The sequence below is a fragment of the Bubalus bubalis genome, chromosome 4, assembly GCF_019923935.1.
Source record: "Bubalus bubalis isolate 160015118507 breed Murrah chromosome 4, NDDB_SH_1, whole genome shotgun sequence".
In the NCBI taxonomy this organism is placed as follows: domain Eukaryota; kingdom Metazoa; phylum Chordata; class Mammalia; order Artiodactyla; family Bovidae; genus Bubalus; species Bubalus bubalis.
In genome coordinates this window covers 108043018-108062859 of record NC_059160.1, presented here as the reverse complement: position 1 = coordinate 108062859, position 19842 = coordinate 108043018, and the positions used below count along the sequence as shown (strand labels likewise).

General features: G+C 37.6%; 1 protein-coding gene across 10 annotated transcripts in view; it reads left to right on the top strand.

Moving 5' to 3' along the window:
* METTL25 (methyltransferase like 25) overlaps nt 1-19842 on the top strand; it is a 113778-nt gene that overhangs the window by 47777 nt on the left and 46159 nt on the right. The gene's annotated exons all lie outside the window — the stretch shown is intronic.

Sequence of the window (19842 nt, the reverse complement as noted above, 5' to 3'; positions counted from 1 at the left end):
ATCTTATTTAAAGACCTGTGTTCCGAGATTCTATCCACCGCAGGTGGATCTAAGGTCTTGTTCTGAATGCTTCTTCTTTGGTGAAACTTTTACCTTAAGACTAACTGTTATGCACTATAAATATATAGCAAGCCAACAATAATAGCAACAACAAAGAATAACAAAATTTATGTGACAGATTATATGTGAATATATACAATTTATAAATGATTTCTTAGAAGTAAGGGCAAAAAAGAGAATATGATAAGTATTAAAAGAGCTATTCCAGCTAGAAGGTGGAAAGGATTTCCTGTTAGGAAATCAGGAAAAGCTTTGCAAAGATATTAATAATAACTTTTGAATTGAGCTTTGTAGGTTAGGATTTCAGCTCAGTTCAGTTCAGTTGCTCAGTCGTGTCCAACTCTTTGTGACCCCATGCATCGCACCATGCCAGGCCTCCCTGTCCATCACCAACTCCCGGAGTTCACTCAAACTCATGTGCATCAAGTCGGTGATGCCATCCAGCCATCTCATCCTCTGTCGTCACCTTCTCCTCCTGCCCCAATCCCTCCCAGCATCAGAGTCTTTTCCAATTAGTCAACTCTTTGCATTAGGTGGCCAAAGTATTGGAGTTTCAGCTTTAGCATCAGTCCTTCCAATGAACACCCAGGGCTGATCTCCTTTAAAATGGACTGGTTGGATCTCCTTGCAGTCCAAGGGACTCTCAAGAGTCTTCTCCAACACCACAGTTCAAAAGCATCAATTCTTTGGTGCTCAGCCTTCTTCACAGTCCAACTCTCACATCCATACATGACCACTGGAAAGACCATAGCCTTGACTAGACGGACCTTTGTTGACAAAGTAATGTCTCTGCTTTTCAATATGCTATCTAGGTTGGTCATAACTTTCCTTCCAAGGAGTAAGCGTCTTTTAATTTCATGGCTGCAGTCACCATCTGCAGTGATTTTGGAGCCCAAAAAATAAAGTCTGACACTGTTTCCAATGTTTCCCCATCTATTTCCCATGAAGTGATGGGACCAGATGCCATGATCTTCATTTTCTGAATGTTGAGCTTTAAGCCAATTTTTTCACTCTCCTCTTTCACTTTCATCAAGAGGCTTTTTAGTTCCTCTTCACTTTCTGCCATAAGGGTGGTGTCATCTGCATATCTGAGGTTATTGATATTTCTCCCAGCAATCTTGATTCCAGATTGTGCTTCTTCCAGCCCAGTGTTTCTCGTGATGTACTCTGCCTATAAGTTAAATAAGCAGGGTGACAATATGCAGCCTTGACGTACTCCTTTTCCTATTTGAAACCAATCTGTTGTTCCATGTCCATTTAGGATTTAGGTAGACAAAATTGTTGAGAGAAGCATTCCAAGTGTTAGGAACAAGGTGAGTTAAGGCATGGCAGGTCACTCATTGGAGATGAATGAATATTCTAGGTGGTAGCTTGATTCATATGAAGTACAGAAGAGTGATATAAGGTGGAAAAGAAAGGCAGAGGTCAGTCCAAGGGGGCCTCATATGGAAAGTCCATTTCGGAAATGAAAATTTTGAGCAGAACAGTAATATGACCAAAAGCAGAAGCTGTCAGGACCTATGAATTTTCAACTATGAGATTCTTTGTTACCCTAACAGTGAAACAGTGGGAAAACCAGAAATCGTGGGATCAAGGCTAGGACAACTAGTGCAGTAGAAGCATTCACCCCAGAGGAGTTAACTAGCTACTTACATTCCTATTCAAAAGGCAAACTCCAGTCAGATGTGAGCTGACATCTGTTATCAAGGGGCTTAGTGGAAAACTGGAGCACGTGCAGCAGGACTTTCTGATCAGGTTTTAATATATTTGTTCTTTGAAAGGTGTTGGTTCTCACAACACACAAATGTGTGCTCATATTTTTTTATTCTATTTCTATTAAATTTTTTAGAAATACTGACCATGACCCACTAAATTTCATGACCCATTAATGGGTTGTAGCCAGTGGTGTGACAGTAAATGTTTAAATGATTTGCTCCGTCCCTGGATAAAAGCTCTAATATGTAGCGTTTCCTGGTATCCATGGTATAAATACACCCAGATTGGCCAGTTTCAGGCTATCACTGTTTTCACTGAATGCTTAACTGGGAAAAGATAACACAGTCAGATCTCGTTGGAGTCAACCTCACTGCACCACTGACTTTGACCTACAGTTTGAAATAAATTTAAATATATGTTTGTTTGTTTTAAGTAAGTGAATTTATTCACTTCAGCAGCAAGTCAACCTATCTACTCACTTAAGAACCAAATCAACCTATCTGTAAAGGCTCCCAAACAGTGTCTGGTATGCAGCAAGTGCTGAATATATATTTGTCAAAAGACTAAGTTCCTTTATTTAGACAAATGTAAAGGAATATTTATGCCTTCTTTAGTTTCTTTCTTTTTCAGTGGCCAACTTTTCCTATAAGGACTTCAGTTTCTCAAATGAATCTCACAGAGATTTTTCAGATTTCTAAACTTCCTACTATATCACATGTTCATTACTTAAAATTTTAAAAGAATTTTAGCATAAAATTTGAGAAAATAAAAACAAGTTATTATTAAAAACAAATTATAAGCAATTGATTGTATTCCAAAATGATTCTTTGAAGAGATTTTCAAAAATAATTTTATTGAAGTATAGTATATTTATAACGTATTAATTTCTGCTGTGCAGCAAAGTGATTCAGTTATATGTTGTTTGTTTAGTCGCTAAATGGTTTCCGACTCTTTGCTACCCCTTGGACTGTAGCCCACCAGGGTCCTCTGTCTATGGAATTTCCCAGGCAAGAATACTGGAGTGGTTTGTCATTTCCTACTCCAATACATATATCCATTCTTTTTCGTATGTTTTCCATTATGGTTTATCACAGGATATTGAATAACTATAGTTTTTGTTACATAGTAGGATCTTGTTGTTTATCTATCCTATATATAATAGTTTGCATCTTCTAATTCCAAACTCCCAATCCTTCCCTTCCTTCACCATCCAAAAATAAAGTTTTAAAAACAAGTAATTTATAAATGATTGGCAATATTTCAAATTAATTTGTTTCAATTAACTTTCTTTTAGCCTTTCTTATAAATCATTACTGTTTGATCCAGAATCTGGATATTGGGGCATGGAATTCTTTTAGCAAATCTGACGAATTTTAAAATCAACCTGAAATTAAAATGAAGACTCTCTAAAATTATGAGAGCATAAGAACTGATTTAGTAAGAGCATAAGAACTGATCTTGGGTATTGAGAATATCAGAGAAAATTTATTCGGCACAGGATATGCTAAAATACAGGAGATACTCAGGAAACTGTGTATCCACCAACTGCCCATTTTCCTAGATACCTAGGTAGGACAGTATACAGAAACTGACAACCCAATGGGAAGACATGTAACAAAAGACACACGTATAACAAAAGACCGTGTAATAGGTGCTGTATTAGATTCGGGTGCTCCGAGATAGTAATATGTAAATTCCCGAGGAAGTCCAAAAATATCCCATAGGGAGGAGATTCTTTGATTGACTAGAGTTTTACTATTCTCTGCAGTGCTGTGACCTTGTATAAATAAGTTTACCTTTGTGGATCATTTGTAAATTAGTAAAAAGAAAAGTTAGATGATCGTGAAGGTCTCATTTATGACTCTGATAATATGATCTTATGACTTGAATATAGATTTCCAAAATATGTCTTTTATTTAAACTGAACCTAACCTGTACTTATCACAATATTTAGATTTAGCCCTGGTTTCTTTTCTTCTTAATTATATAGGGTTTACATAAACAAATACTCTACTTTCCTGCTATGATTCTGCATTTGAAGGATAATGGGCAGTTTTTGCAAATCATACTCTCAAATCTATGTCATTGTAATAATGGCCTTAAATTTTCTGAAAGCTTTATGTTAAGAAGTAAAAATTATCTAACATTAAATTCCTAGTTAAATGCTTATTTTTCATTTTCTTAACTATCAATATTAATAGTTTATTAAATTTGTTTAGAATCAGTAACCATCAGGAGATACCTTGGCTTGAAGAAGGTATTGATCTTGTAATCTTAAGAGTGGATAAGTAGACTCCACTGTCAACTCTGTAGATTCAGGTGTTTATAACCTTTAGTTACAACATCACATTATTTCTCACTGTTCAGCTGGGCTTAAGTCTAAGGGAAGTTCTTGCCAATTACCATGGAGTGAATACAGAGATTTCTAGATGTACTTGGCAGTCTGTGCATAATTACCTCACACAGACAGCTGTATCTGATCTTCAGTCAGTTGTACATTTTCTAGAGTATTGGCTCTGATTACTTTTGCCATAGGGAATCTTCTTGCTGCCTACAAGTAGTTAGACATGGAATTTTAATATATATTCCCCTTTCTTTAATTTGCACTTCATTGTTTTTCATGACTAATAGAAAGTAGTTTTAGAAGCTCATGCAGATTGTATTTATTTAGCAAAAAAACAACTTTTCACTGTGCTCATAATAAGTAAAAGAAGAATTTCATTAAATCTAAAATCGAAAATTAGTATATATTCACTTAAAAGAAGTACTAAGGAGAAATATATGCTTCAAACCATAAGGTAATATGAAATCAAAGCTAATAGAAATTCTTATCAGAAAGTTTACAATCAAACTAATATAAAACAGCCTTAACTAATACAATTATGTAAAGTTTAAAAATAAAATAAAATTAAATTAAAAAACTGTAAAAAAAAATAAATAAAAATAAATAAATAAATAAATCCCAAAGGTAAAAAAAAGAAAAAGAAAACTAGTTTACATTCTACCAGTTCTATATACAAATTTGGATTTGTATTCTATATAGCAAATAATATTGAAAATATTTTGCTATAAATACTGTATTTTCATATTTCTTCTTTTCATGTGATGAATAAATTATAAGCACATTGTTTAAATTTCTTTCATCATCAGTCTGGCACAACGAGCAAAATTTTCCTTAGGAATGAAGTTTACAATGTGATTCATGATATTCATGTAAAGATTGTCTCATTGTCTTAATGTTTCAGATATTCTATATGTGTCTCAATATAAACTATTTTATCAAGACTGGAGTCTTGAATATAGAGTATATGAAGAGCAACAGAGGATATCTATCATGCGCAGTAAGATGCACCATTGAGATGCTATCAGTGTTTGCCAGACCAGTGCAGTGTTTTCTGTCTGTACTCAGATATTGCTGTTCTTATAGTCATGAAAAAAATAGCAAAGCAGGACTTCCCTGGCAGTCCAGTGATTAAGACTCTGCACTTCCAGTAGAGAGGAGGCAGGTTCAATCCCTGCCCAGGGAACTAAGATCCCACATGCCACGTGGTGTGGCCAATTAAAAAACTACCAAGGCAGTAGTATCTAGGCCAATTCATTAAGAAGCAGTGTTTGAATGTAGATGTGACTCTGTTAAAGCAATATATTTTAAACTAGGACTGTAATTTACATATTCCTGTGAGATTATGTTTCCAGCAACATTTTAACCAAAGGTTAAGTGAAATATTAATATACTGATTATATAATAGAGCTACAAGTAGAGAGGAGAAACAGAAAAAAAAGATGATATAAATAGGGCTAACCTGGTATAGTCTAGAGAGAAACAAATGAGAAATGATAAATTACCCTTTTACCATTGACTAATCAGCCACTCTCTTTAGAGGATTCTGTGAAGCAAAAGACCATACATGAGATATATATCTCAGTGACTTAAATTGAAGATTCTTTTGGGGAAGGCAGAAGTAGAAGACATAGGGCCTCAATTCATATTATAGATTTGATAATTAGTTAATGTGAATATCTGTTCTGCTGTGACTTTCTTCAAATGTCTTGAATTCTGGTAGGTTGGTGCAAAACTAGTTGCGGTTTTGCATTGTTGAACTTTGCTTTTTGATATTGGAATACATTTTTAAATAAATGTGGCTATGTTATTCATCATTTTCATGTCCATTTCTTGATTTATTTTTTTGCTAATGACATTATTTGCTGTTTATTTTATATTTATTTTAGACTATAGAAATTATATTAGACAAAAAGCAAATTCAAGTGATTTTTTAATCCAAGTTCAAAATGGATCATAAAGCAGCAGAGACAGCTCATAACATCAACACATTAGGGCCCAGAAACTACTAATGAACATACAGTTCAGTGGTGGTTCAAGAAGTTTTTCAAGATCCTTGAAGATGAGGAGCATAGTGGCTGGCCATCGGAAGCTGACAGTGACCAATCGAGAGCCATAGTCAAAGCTGATCCTCTTATAACTACGTGAGAAGTTGCTGAAGAACTCAGTGTTGACCATTCTATGGTCATTCAGCATCTGGAGCAAATTGGAAAGGTGAAAAAGCTTGGTAAGTGGGTGCCTCACAAACTGACCGAAAATCAAAGCAGTCATGGTTTTGAAGTGCTGCTGCTGCTGCTGCTGCTGCGTCACTTCAGTCATGTCCGACTCTGTGCAACACCATAGACGGCAACCCGTTGTCTCTTAATTCTACACAACAATGAACCATTTCTCAATCGGATTGCAATGTGTGGTGAAAAGTGAATTTTATACAACTGGTGACAACCAGCTCCAGTGGTTGGATTTAGAAGAAGCTCCAAAGCACTTCCCCAAGCCAAAGTTGCACCAAAAAAGGTCATGGATGGAGAAGGAAATGGCAGCCTACTCCCGTATTCTTGCCTGGGAAATCCCATGGATAAAGGAGCCTGATGGGCTATAGTCCATGGGGTCACAAAAGAGTCAGACACAACTTAGCAACTAAACAATAGCAACAATATTTAAGTTAAGGAGTGATTCAGTTCAGTTCAGTTCAGTCGCTCAGTCGTGTCCAACTCTTTGCGACCCCATGAATCGCAGCACTCCAGGCCTCCCTGTCCATCACCAACTCCCAGAGTTCACTCAGACTCATGTCCATCGAGTCAGTGATTAGGTTGAACTCAATGAAATTGCTGGTGTTCAACCATTTTTCACCTACAAAAATCAGCAATGATAGCAGTTTCATATGATTCAACCTATGTATAGAATATCTTAATGGACATATAGAGTAAAATGTTGTTAATATGTTAATACATTAATACCTATTAATTTGGTATTAAAAGTACACTGGGGAAAAAAAAAGCTCATGGTCACTGTTGGGTGGTCTGCTGCCCATCTGATCCATTACAGCTGAATCATAGAAGAACAATTACATCTGAGAAGTGTACTTAGCAAATCAGTGCAATGCACTGAACACTGCAATGCCTGCAGCCGGCATTGGTCAGCAGAATGGGCTCAATCCTCCACAACAACGCCTGACCACACGTTGTACAACCAGTCCTTCAAAAGTTGAACCAACTGGGCTATGAAGTTTTGCCTCATCCGCCATATTCACCTGTCCTCTCGCCAACTGACTACCACTTCTTCAAGCATCTCAGTGACTGTTTTACAGGGAAAAATGCTTCCACAACCACCAGGAAGCAGAACACACTTTGCAAGAGTCCATCGAGTCCTGAAGCACGGATTTGTATGCTACGGGAGTAAACAAATTTGTTTTTCATTGGCAAAAATGTATTGATTGTAGTGGTCCCTATTTTGATTAATAAAGATGTGCTTAAGCCTAGTTATAATGATTTAAAATTCACAGTCCAAACCTGCAATTATGTTTGTACCAACCTAATAGGATCTTTTTCTGTACTTCCTTTACAATTTGAAACTTATTGAGAGCTACACATAAGTTTTATATTTTAAGTTACCAAATTTTTATACCTATATTTATTCTAAGCATTTTTAGAGAGTAGGTCAATTTTTAGAATTTATCCACTTTTAAATTATCTAGTTATGCCTTATCTAGTTGTACTGTTTTGAATTTATCCTTTAATTGAAGAGTGTTGATGAAAATTAGTCCATCTAAGAGATGGAAAACTTTATTTGAGCCAAACTGAGGATTATAACCAGGGAACAGCATCTTAGAAAGCTCTGAGAACTGTTCCAGCTATTAGAAGTCAAGGCACAGTTACATAGGTTTTTTGGAACACAGGGCTATACATTAAATGGCGTATTATTGACAGTTTACACAGTCCAGATCTAAGCATCATTTTGGCCCCTTTCAGGATCAAGAAGAAATGTAATCTTCTAAGGAGTTGTGTTTTCAATGCTAGGAGAATGTTGTTCTTTCTGGTTGAGCAGGTATTCCTGCTGATGGGGAAGGTTTGGTTGATGCGTAGTACACATATGCAACGCACAGTGTGGGGAGACAGGAGGCCAAAGGACAGAGAAGAACTTTTTATATTTAAATTTTTCTTGTCTTGCCATAAAATGTGAATTTTATTTCACAACAGTATGGGTCTGATTTATATAGTTTAATTATATTTTTTCTTTTAGTTTTAATATATTCAATCAACTGATAAGATATGAATACTTCAGAAATCTTAACAATTTGGTATAGTTTTAATATGGCTTTTACCCTTAGATAATATTCTGAATGTCATAAGAAAAAAGCCAAGTGTAACTCAAAGTTTTTTGGTCTGAAATAGTGGAAAAATGGAGTTATTTAGTGACCTGAATATGACTGCTGAAAGAGTAGAACTGAGAAAGTTGTTCAGTTTTGGACAATTGAGTTTGACGTTCGTTTTAAAAATACAAGTGTGGAGGTTATATTATCAGTTGGATAGATAATTCTGGGTTTCTGAGGACAAATCTGGGTTTAAGATAAATCTCTGAATTCTTAACATAGAGTTAGTAAGTTTGAGTGATATCACTTAGGGAGTAGAGATCTTAAAAAAAAAAATAATAAAATACAGGGAATAAACCTAGAAACATTCTTTAAAGTTCAGAGTACTTTCCAAAAGGAGTTTGGGAGAACTAGAAGGACCTGTGAAGTGATCTAGTCAGGAAGAATAGTACAGTGTTGTTCTTTTACTTAGCAGTGTATTTTGGGCTTCTCTTGTGGCTCAGCTGTTAAAGAATCCACCTGCAATGTTTGTGACCTGGGTTTGATCTCTGGGTTGGGAAGATCCCCTGGAGAAGGGAAAGGCTACCCACTCCCGTATTCTGGCCTGGAGAATTCTATGGACTGTATAGTCCATGGGGTTGCAAAGAGTCAGACATGACTGAGCGACTTTCACTTTCATTGTTAACTTATATAGAATTACTAAATTTGTTTAATAAGGACAAAGTATTCCTTAGAATGGAGGAGGCAACGGCACCCCACTCCAGTACTTTTGCCTAGAAAATCCCATGGACAGAGGAGCCTGATAGGCTGCAGTCCATGGGCTCACTAGAGTCGGACACGACTGAGCGACTTCACTTTCACTTTTCACGTTCATGCATTGGAGAAGGAAATGGCAACCCACTCCAGTCCTTAGAATGGATGTACCACATTCTATTTCACTTCTCCTGTGTTGGTGACATATGTTTTATAATTTTCTCCTCTAACTATAATTTTTTGATTTATCTGGTTCCATAATCTTCCCTGGTGGCTCAGTCAGTAAAGAGTCTGCCTGTAATGTGGGAGACCTGGGTTCAATCCCTGGGTCGGGAAGGTGCCCTGGAGAAGGAAATGGCAACCCTCCAGTATTCTTGCCTGGAGAATTCCATGGACAGAGGAGCCTGTGGGCTACAGTCCATGGGGTCACAGAGAGTTAGACACAACTGAGTAACTTAACTTTCACTTTCTTTCACTTTCACAATCTATCTGGGTTTATTTTTGTGTATGATTTGCAAAATGGTTCTATTTTTTCTAAATTCTATTTATTGAATAATCCATGCTTTTACACATTGATATGAAATGACACCTTTCTCAGATAGTACATTTTTAGGTTATCTTTTCCTTTAGTCCATTGGTTCCTATAATAAAACTATACTGGTTTAATTTCTGTAGTTTATTTGAACCTTTGAAATTTGGTAGAGCAAGTCCTTCAAAGTTCTTAGTTTTCAAAATTGTCTTAACTCATGCATTTTTCCTTTCAAATGAGTTTTATTTATTTACTTTTAAAAGAGGGAGCATTTTATTTCATCGGTCTGTGTAAGACATACAAATGCAGTTTTATATTTTTTAAAAACCAGATACAGGGTTATTGAGTGAGTTTCCTCAAAGAGATTTCTGTCGGGAAAGGCTTGCTGACTGCTGCTGCTGCTGCGTCGCTTGAGTCTGCATCTCATTTATTGTCTGGGCTCAGCAGTGGAAGCCAGGATATTCAGTGCACATTTGGGTGAACAGTACCAGATACGAAAGTCAAGCAATAAGGCTTTGTTTCATGTTTTGCTAGAGTTCTTTCTAATATTTCTTGTGTTGCTGGGAAAAGGATACACCATCTTTCAGAAAAGGAAATAATTAATATTAAAATGCTTATTTACTGTTAACAGTGGAACTATTTTAAAATTTGATGATGGAGTATTTTACTTATCCAGAGATCTTGGCAAGAGGAAAATTGAAATGCTGATCACATCAACGATTTAATAAGGCTTAGGTAGAAAAGTTTTCTTGAGTCTTTCATTTGGGATTAAAGTTTATGTGATTTATAGTGCAAATTCATAGAAAAGTTGTAAAATGTTTGGTGTTTAAAAAGAATGATTTTTAAATTATCTCATTTCCAATGTTTAGATCATAATATACATTGTTGACCAGGTTCAAAGTAAAAGCTGATTTTGATGATTTCTGTGTCAAATGAGTTTTAGAATCAGACTGTTAAAATCCATTTTAAAAAAGCTGTTGGGATTTTTATTGACATACAGTGAATTTATAGATTATTGTGGGGATAAATTGTGTCTTTGATATGTTTTTCCTGTTGTAACAAATTATCTTTTCATTTATTTGGTGGTTGTTTCAGATATTTTTGTTAATCTTGCCCCATTTTAGTTAGTTTATTCATAAAGATTTTGTTGGGTTTTTTTCCTTTGATATAAGAAACATTTATTGGGTGGCCTGACACATGCTAGTCACTGCTTTAGGGACCAATGATACAAGATTAAACAAAACAAAGCCCCTGCCCTCATTACGCTTATATTCTGATAAGAAGGCATCAGGGTCTTCCCTGGTAGAGCAGTGGATAAGAATCTGCCTGCCAGTGCAGGAGACATGGGTTCATTCCCTGGTCCAGGAAGATGCCACATGCCATGGGGCAGGAAAAGCTGTGCACCGCAACCACTGAAGCCCACGTGTCCTAGGGCACGCAAACCACGACTGCTGAGCCTGCGTATCACAACTACTGAAGCCCATGCGCCCTAGAGTGCTCTGCAACAAGAGAAGCCACCACAATGAGAAGTCTGTGCGCCCCAAGGAAGAGGAGTCCCCGCTCCCTGCAACTGGAGGAATCCCACCCAAAGACAACGAAGACCCAGCACGGCCAAAAATAAATTCGTTTTTTGAAAGAAGGCATCAGGCAATAGAAAAATGAATAAGTGGATACATAATGTCAGGGTATAAACAGGAGAACAACTAAACAGGGAGAAGAGGGCAAGGTATGTGAAGAGCAAAGCAAAATCTTTAAAAAATCACTTTATATATTTTTTCCTATTTTTTTTCCCCTATCTCAAGAATAATCATTGTGGTTTTAAATAAAATAGTCTAAAACCCTCTACATATGAAAGTATAATGTAAGTTGAGATTATTAACTTAGGGGATAAAAATTTATGTCTCCAACAGCATAATGCCTGTTTATTTTTTTCTGGATAAAATTATATGTCAAATTTCATTTAAGTCTAAAGAAATCTTCAGAGCATGTATTTTCAATGAGGGCGTGCAGATAATCTTGATTCATCTATGTAATTCTGTTGATTCAGTTCAACAAAGTTCTGTAATAGGCACTAGAGGGTGTAAGATAAGTGAGAGTCTGTCTTCCCCCTTTGGGAGCTCATGATACAGTGGGGAATTCAGAAACAATTACACAGAACTTTCATGCATGCCTGAGAGTGATGTAGTCACGATCTATAGATCTTAATCAACTACAAATATGAATTATTGAAAAAATGAATAAAAGAAGTAATGAGTGATGGATGTATAAACCAAATGCTATTAAGACTAGAAGAGAGAGTAATTTTTCATAACTCAGGGATAAAGGAAAGCTTTCTAAAAAAGGTGACATTTGGTTTTCATTTGGAAAAATGAAAAAACAAATCCGAGCCAGATTATGAGAGCCATGAACGATATACTGAAGCCTCAGAATGTTATTCAGTGGAAGGCAAAGTATACTTAGTCCCATAAAAATATTTTTGCATGTTTATCGCAAAATAATTGCATTCATTCATTTACATTTCTGAAAAATAGAAGGCAACAAGTCACTAGGACTTTTCAGAGATGAAACCAACTGACATGGCAACCAGTGGTAGGGAAAGAGGGTTGGTGGTGGTGAGGGCTGACAGTGAAGGCTAAAGATGATGGCAAGGTTTTAGGTTATATCATGATGATTGCTGTTCAGTCACTCAGTCATTCCGACTCTTTGAGCCCCATGGACTATAGTGCACCAGGCTTCCTGGTCTTTCACTGTTTCCCAGAGTTTGCTCAAACTCATGTCCATTGAGTTGATGATAGCATGATTACATAATGACATATTATTACTGGGTAAGAACAGATTTGTAGGCCTAGGAAGTGAGTTTATTTTTGCATATTTTTAGTTTTAGAAATATTCAGCAGATAACTTTTAAATTTCTTATCTCAACATCCAGAAAGAAGTTCAGACTGGAGATAACTTGGGAATTAAATTTAAAGGAGTAGATGTAATTGCTCAGAAATGAGTGAGGCAAGGGTTACCAGCAACCACCAGAGGCTAGGAGGAGGCAAGGAGAGATTCTTTCCAAGAGCATTCACAGTGAGCACGTCCCAACTGATACCTTGATTTCAGACCTCTGGTCTTCAGAACTGTGAGAGAACACAGTTCTTTTGTTTCAGCCACTCAATGTGTTGTGATTGGTTACGGCAACCCTGGGAAAGTAATAGCAGGAATGATCAGCATGTGTTGAGATATGGACAAGACTGCCTAGGGAAAGAGTATAGATAGATTCAGACTAATTTTAAACAATTTCAACAGACCAAATTTTACTTTAAAAGGCAGTTAAGACCAGGTAAATGTGATACTTTTTATCATACCATACAAAAATTTTAGTACCTGTTGTATTCTACCTAGCCATTTCATTCGTTTACCAGCTGAAGGCATATGAATTTTTGACCCTTTAGTCAAAGAAAGCATAGAAGGGGCATGGAGACTAGGAGGATTAACCCTTAAGCACATTTAATAGACAGAAAACAATAAGCTGTCAAGGGACTATGAAGAGTATTAGGCCACAGATAAGAGAGAGTGAGATCATAGAAGCCAAGTGAAGAGAATATTTTAAGGAGGGAACATCACGAGCTCCTTAAAATCTGCAGTAAGAAAAATACCCATTGGGTTTGGTCTCATAAGATGCTGGTGGTGATGGAAACAAGGGCCGTTTGAGTGGCATGTATGGATGTATAGATTTCAGAAAGATACTGTTCCTCTTAATGTAGAGAAGGACAAAAAGAAAGGGAAAGAGAATTTGCTAGTAGGTATTGCATTTATCCAGTTAAGAGCTAATGAAGATTGAAAATGAAAAGGAGATATAATTAAGAGGATGAGTATATAAGAACTTCGGGATTAAAAGAGAGAACAATAAAAAAAAATTGTTCTATAATTCAAACTTGTGTCACTAACTGGATGATAATAATATTAACACAAAAAGGAAGAACTAGTAGAATATCTAGATTGATAAGATTAATGCATTTCTAAAGCTAGAAAAGACTAGGAAATGGAATAGAAGGAAAAAAACAAGAAACTTCATCTCCTCCAGAATTAAAGATAGCATGAAAGTGATCCTCAAGGAAAGCAACTTGATTTCACTGGTTTGTTTGTTTGTTCTGTTGCCCAGTCATGTCCAACTCTTTGCTACCCCGTGAACTGCAGCATACCAGGCCTCTGTCCCGCAAGTTTACCCAAGTTCATGTTCATTGCATCGGTGATGCCATCCAGCCATCTCATACTCTTGACACTCTCTTCTCCTTCTGCCCTCAGTCTTTCCCAGCATCAGGGACTTTTCCAATGAGTCTGCTGTTCGCTGATAAGGAAGTTTAATGCCCAGTTTGACTAGATTTGATTATAAGTATATGAACACAGTTAAATAGGAAACCAAGACATAACAACAGAAATGGTGAACACTGTGACTTTGATTCAAGACATAGAAGGGAGCCTCATTCTTCATTGCAGTCAGAATGAAGCTAATGAAACAGATTCCAAAGATAATAGTGAATCTGTATATGAAAGGCTTTGTTTGCCTGTGAGGGTATCTTGCTCTGTTAGGAAATGAACAAAGCTGTGAGGTTCCTCTAACCTCAATCACAGAACAAACTGATACAGATTCAGAAAACCTCAAGGTGATTACACAACCACTGGATGTCCAGAGGAGTGAGTCTCTCCTGTGGTGTCACATAACCCTGAACCAAGGCTGGCAATTCCTGTAAGCTGCCCGAGAAGTTCACAGGTGTTTTGGTTGGAGGGTTGGGGAGCCATGTGCGTGAATGAGACTGCCCATCTGCTGTCCTTCACACTGTTAGATAGGGTTGGAGAGGGAACTTACTTAAGCATATGGTAAGGGTACCCTTCTGTAGGCCTTCATTGTGGGGGCAAAGAAAAGTTTCATGAGCCCTAAAGAGGAGAGTGAAAAAGTTGGCCTAAAGCTCACCATTCAGAAGATGAAGATCATGGCATCTGGTCCCATCACTTCATGGGAAATAGATGGGGAAACAGTGGAAACAGTGTCAGACTATTTTGGGGGGCTCCAAAATCACTGCAGATGGTGACTGCAGCCATGAAATTAAAAGACGCTTACTCCTTGGAAGGAAAGTTATGACCAACCTAGATAGAATATTCAAAAGCAGAGACATTACTTTGCCAACAAAGGTCCGTCTAGTCAAGGCTATGGTTTTTCCAGTGGTCACGTATGGATGTGAGAGATGGACTGTGAAGAAAGCTGAGCGCCGAAGAATTGATGCTTTTGAACTGTGGTGTTGGAAAAGACTCTTGAGGGTCCCTTGGACTGCAAAGAGATCCAACCAGTCCATTCTAAAGAAGATCAGGCCTGGGTGTTCTTTGGAAGGACTGATGCTGAAGCTGAAACTCCAATACTTTGGCCACCTAATGCAAAGAGTTGACTCATTGGAAAAGACTCTGATGCTGGGAGGGATTGGGGGCAGGAGGAAAAGGGGACGACAGAGGATGAGATGGCTGGATAGCATCACCGACTTGATGGACATGAGTTTGAGTGAACTCGGGGAGATGGTGATGGACTGGGAGGTCTGGCGTGCTATGATTCATGGGGTCGCAAATAGTCGGACATGACTGAGCGACTGAACTGAACTGAAAGAAGACAGTAAGCCTCTTCCCCCCTCATCACATTCACCGGCACGAGTGAGGGAACATGCTTGCCATCTTCCAGCCTGCATTTCTCCAGTGACAGCCCAATGTGCTCAGTGTGTGACTGCTCCCCTGCTGGCTTCCACACTATCATCTGAAATCTAGAGGAATCCCAGTCCTATGTAATATGTAACCCCATCTGCATCTCCCCTTTACCACCATGCATCAGTTGGCAAGCCCAGAACTCTGTATTTCCCTGAAAAATTCCCTTCCCTGCCCCCACCACAACACTCGCAGCCTCACCACTATCTCTAGGGATGCTAAGGCCCAACCCCATCATGCCTTTGATCCCCATTCGTGTCAGTCCTCACCAGAAACCTGGCCTCACAATTCATTCCTGATTTCCAGGATTCTCAACAAATGTATATATGTCCTTTGTTCGGCCTTGTCTTCTACCTCTTCTCAACTCCAAAATGTTCTTAAATTTGGTCATTCATTACCAAAATTGCCTTTACGTGCAACCTATTCTTTGAAGATCACTTTACTGTCTTAATCAAAACGGAGCTCTTCCCTGAGGAAGCACGCTTGCCATACTCATCAAGCAGTGCATTTTTCTGTCTCAGTTCCCTTGTATGAGGTAATTGGCTGCTTTGTTGCTACTTCAAGACTGTATTCATCATCTAATGCTGTTTGAGAGATCACCGCAAAACTGAATGACTTAGAGACAGAATAAATTTTATTATATCTTATTACAATTTCTGTGGGTTAAGAATTTGAGACTAACTTGGGCATGGATTTCTTATTTTAGATTTTTTTTTCCTGGAAATAATATACCCCTTCCATTGTAATATATTTTCCAGAAATACTCTTCTCATTTCAGTCTGATGTTAAGTAGTAATTTTAGCTTATTATTGGTGGAGGAAATGTCTACCTATTTTCAGGCAAGTAGACATGCTTTTTTCCTGGCAGCATAAGGCAAATTGCAGAGCAGAGATGGTACACTAATTATACTTTTCATTACAAATCCATTGCTTGTTTCTTAAGTGGAATTCTTTTCCTGTTTTGTACCAAGCTGACTTTCATCTCCTCTTTTCCATTCCTACAAGTTTGTTCTGTAGGTATTTGGTTGGAGTATTAGAAATTGAAAAATTGCTAGTTAATAATTTTTAAATTGTACAATATTCTGGTATTATATTTTTGGAAATTAACTATGTCTTGTTGGAGCTCTGTTTGCTTTTCATTAAGCCTTCCCAACAAATATTTTCATGACTTGTCTCCTCATATAAATCTCTGCTCAAATACACATTGTCAAAGAAGACTCTTGTATTAATTAGAACAGAAGGATTCAACTAGTGTGTCATGGATGCTACAAAGGAGTTCCTGTGATACTGCTTCCTTCATCCCATGGGTTTTGGCTCAACACAGTTATCATCATCTGTTTATTCCACTGTAATCTACAAAATCCACCATATTCTCTGAATGCTGAGCTACAAAAAAAAAGTTTGGGAAACACTGAATTAAAGATTTAGATGCTAGATAGGTTCAAACCCAAAGTATCAGTCACTTCAACAAAACAGATGGATGTTTCTATTTCAGTCCCAAGGTAGACAATTAGAGCTGGTTAAAGGAGCCCTGTGGGCATCCACACAGATGCCCTCAAATGGTAAAGAATCTGTCTGTGATGCAGGAGACTCGGGTTCAATCCCTGGGTTGGAAAGATCCCCTGGAGAAGAGAATGGCTACCCACCCCACTATTCTTGCCTGGAGAACTCCATGGACAGAGGAGTCTGGCAGGCTACAGTCCATGGGATTGCAGAGTCAGACATGACTGAGTGTCTAACACACAGACACACACAAAGGAGCTCTGTACCAAAAAGCCTTCCAAGAACCCAGAATCCTTCTGTCTTGTGGCTCCATCATCTGCTTGCCAACATGACCATAAAGTGGGGAGGGGAGAGCTTACCCCTCTCCTTTTTGAGCATTTGCACGTTATTTTGCCAACAAAGGTCCGTCTAGTCAAGGCTATGGTTTTTCCTGTGGTCATGTATGGATGTGAGAGTTGGACTGTGAAGAAGGTTGAGCGCCGAAGAATTGATGCTTTTGAACTGTGGTGTTGGAGAAGACTCTTAAGAGTCACTTGGACTGCAAGGAGATCCAACCAGTCCATTCTAAAGGAGATCAGCCCTGGGATTTCTTTGGAAGGAATGATGCTAAAGCTGAAACTCCAGTACTTTGGCCACCTCATGTGAAGTGTTGACTCATTGGAAAAGACTCTGATGCTGGGAGGGATTGGGGGCGGGAGGAGAAGGGGACAACAGAGGATGAGATGGCTGGATGGCATCACTGACTCGATGGATGTGAGTCTGAGTGAACTCCGGGAGTTGGTGATGGACAGGGAGGCCTGGCTTGGTGCGATTCATGGGGTCGCAAAGAGTTGGACACGACTGAGTGACTGAACTGAACTGAACTTCTGCCCATATCCTGTTAGCCAAAACTTAATCTCTAGCTATCCTAGTGGCTACATGGGAGTCTGGGAATTATAGTCTTTAATCTGAACAGCTGAATAGTCAGCTAAAGATTGAATGCTCTGTTACTTCGTAAGGAAGAAGGAGAGAGCAGATGGGGGAAGGGAAAAAATGGTTTTATTAGGACTTTCCTAAACACTCTCAATAAAACAGCAAAACCCCATTTCTTCAACCCCTTACTCTTTAGAGTAAAGTTTAGCTATTTCTTTCTTCAGCTGTCAGAAAAAGAATTAAACTACTTACGGTAACCCTTTCGTTTAGCAATAATCATGTTTTGGTTAAATCGTAAAGCCTTCAGTAAAACTCAAACCTCTCTTTCAAGCCATCCTGATAATTGACGGAGGAAGTAGACTGGGGTCCCTTGGACTTGGATAGGCTTCAAGGGCTCCATGAGTCCTGGGCAATTGTAAGTGAAGTTGTTTATCTAGCCTGGTGGTTAAGAGCGTGGCCTCTGGAGTCAGACTGCTGGTTTAAATTCCAGGTCTGTCATGTGCTAGATTTGCAACTTCGGCAGTCCTCTTAAAGTCCCTATGCTTAGTTTCTCTATCGGAAACATGATAGTGTACCTATTTCATAGAATTGCTGTGGGGACTTGTTAACACACTGAAAGCTCCTAGCATTTAAAGGTAATTAATACATTTAAAGTATTTATAACAGTGCTTAACAATATTGTGTTGTATAAATACTAGCATTATTATTATTTATATTCCTGGGGCAAGGAATATGTCTTCCATCTTCCATATGATTATCAAATAAGGTCAATTATTAAATCTTAATTAAAAGAAAGAAGGAAATCACTATCACAGGCTCATGTCCATATGAAACTTAAATTTTCTCTATTTTAATCGAAAACCACCTGATATTTCATAACACAGACGTTTATTTGGTGGAATCTACATCAACAGTATGGCTTCACTGGTAGCTCAGTGGTAAAGAATCCATATGCCAATGCAGGAGACATGGGTTCAGTCCCTGGTCTGGGAAGGTCCCCTGGAGGAGGAAATGACAACCCACTCCAGTATTCTTGCCTGGGAAATCCCATGGGCAGAGGAGCCTGGTGGGCTACAAGGGTTGCAAAAGAGTCTGACACACGTAGTGACTAAACGACAGCAACAGCCTCAATAATACTTTGTTTTAAACCATTTTCTTATTTTCTAGTTCTATTTTACTTTTTAACTTAATAGAAAATTTATATGTATCTCAATTTTCTTTTCATTACCACTGTTTTGATAAACTTGAGTTCTTATTTTCCAGGCTTTGATTTAAAATAGATTTTTTTTTTCCTTGTCAGAAATGCTGTGTAATTAATAGTTGATCATAAGGGGTTTTAACATCAGCAAGTTACATATATAACTCTATAAGTGAGTCAACAGCAGGTATGTGTGATTAAGTAGTGAATGTTGACTTTTTTGTTGTTGTTACTTAAACCATAAATGCAGTTGAGCCAAACTGAATCACAGTTGAAAATGTAACATCCTAATAAAATGGAAAAAAGAAGAGTGCATACAGCTGTTCTGGAAAGTGAACACTGTGGCTGGGGAAAAAATATTGATGCTTCAACATTGTTGGGAATAAATTAATATTGTTCTCGAATAAATTGCCAAATGTCACATTTAATAAATCATTTTATTAGAAAGTTGGGTCAGCAGAAAATGCCCAGTATCTCATTACTTATCTTCTATAGTTACACTGCACATGAAAAGTATTTCCATTTTAAATTGCTTTTGTTAAATCTTTGAGAAATAATTTTGGTAAATTGGCTGGTATCAGACCTGGAGCCTGAACGCAAAACAGCTGTTGTTGAGAAAATGCCATTTTCATAAAATTAATATGTTTTCAATTAACATACTGGAATGAGCTTTTAAACATTACCACTTCCATGTTTAACTACTGTTTGACTTTCAAATGACTGATTTGCACTCTCAATAGATTATTTACTTTAACTAAAAGAGGAAGAATTTTTTTTAAATAATTCATATTTTTC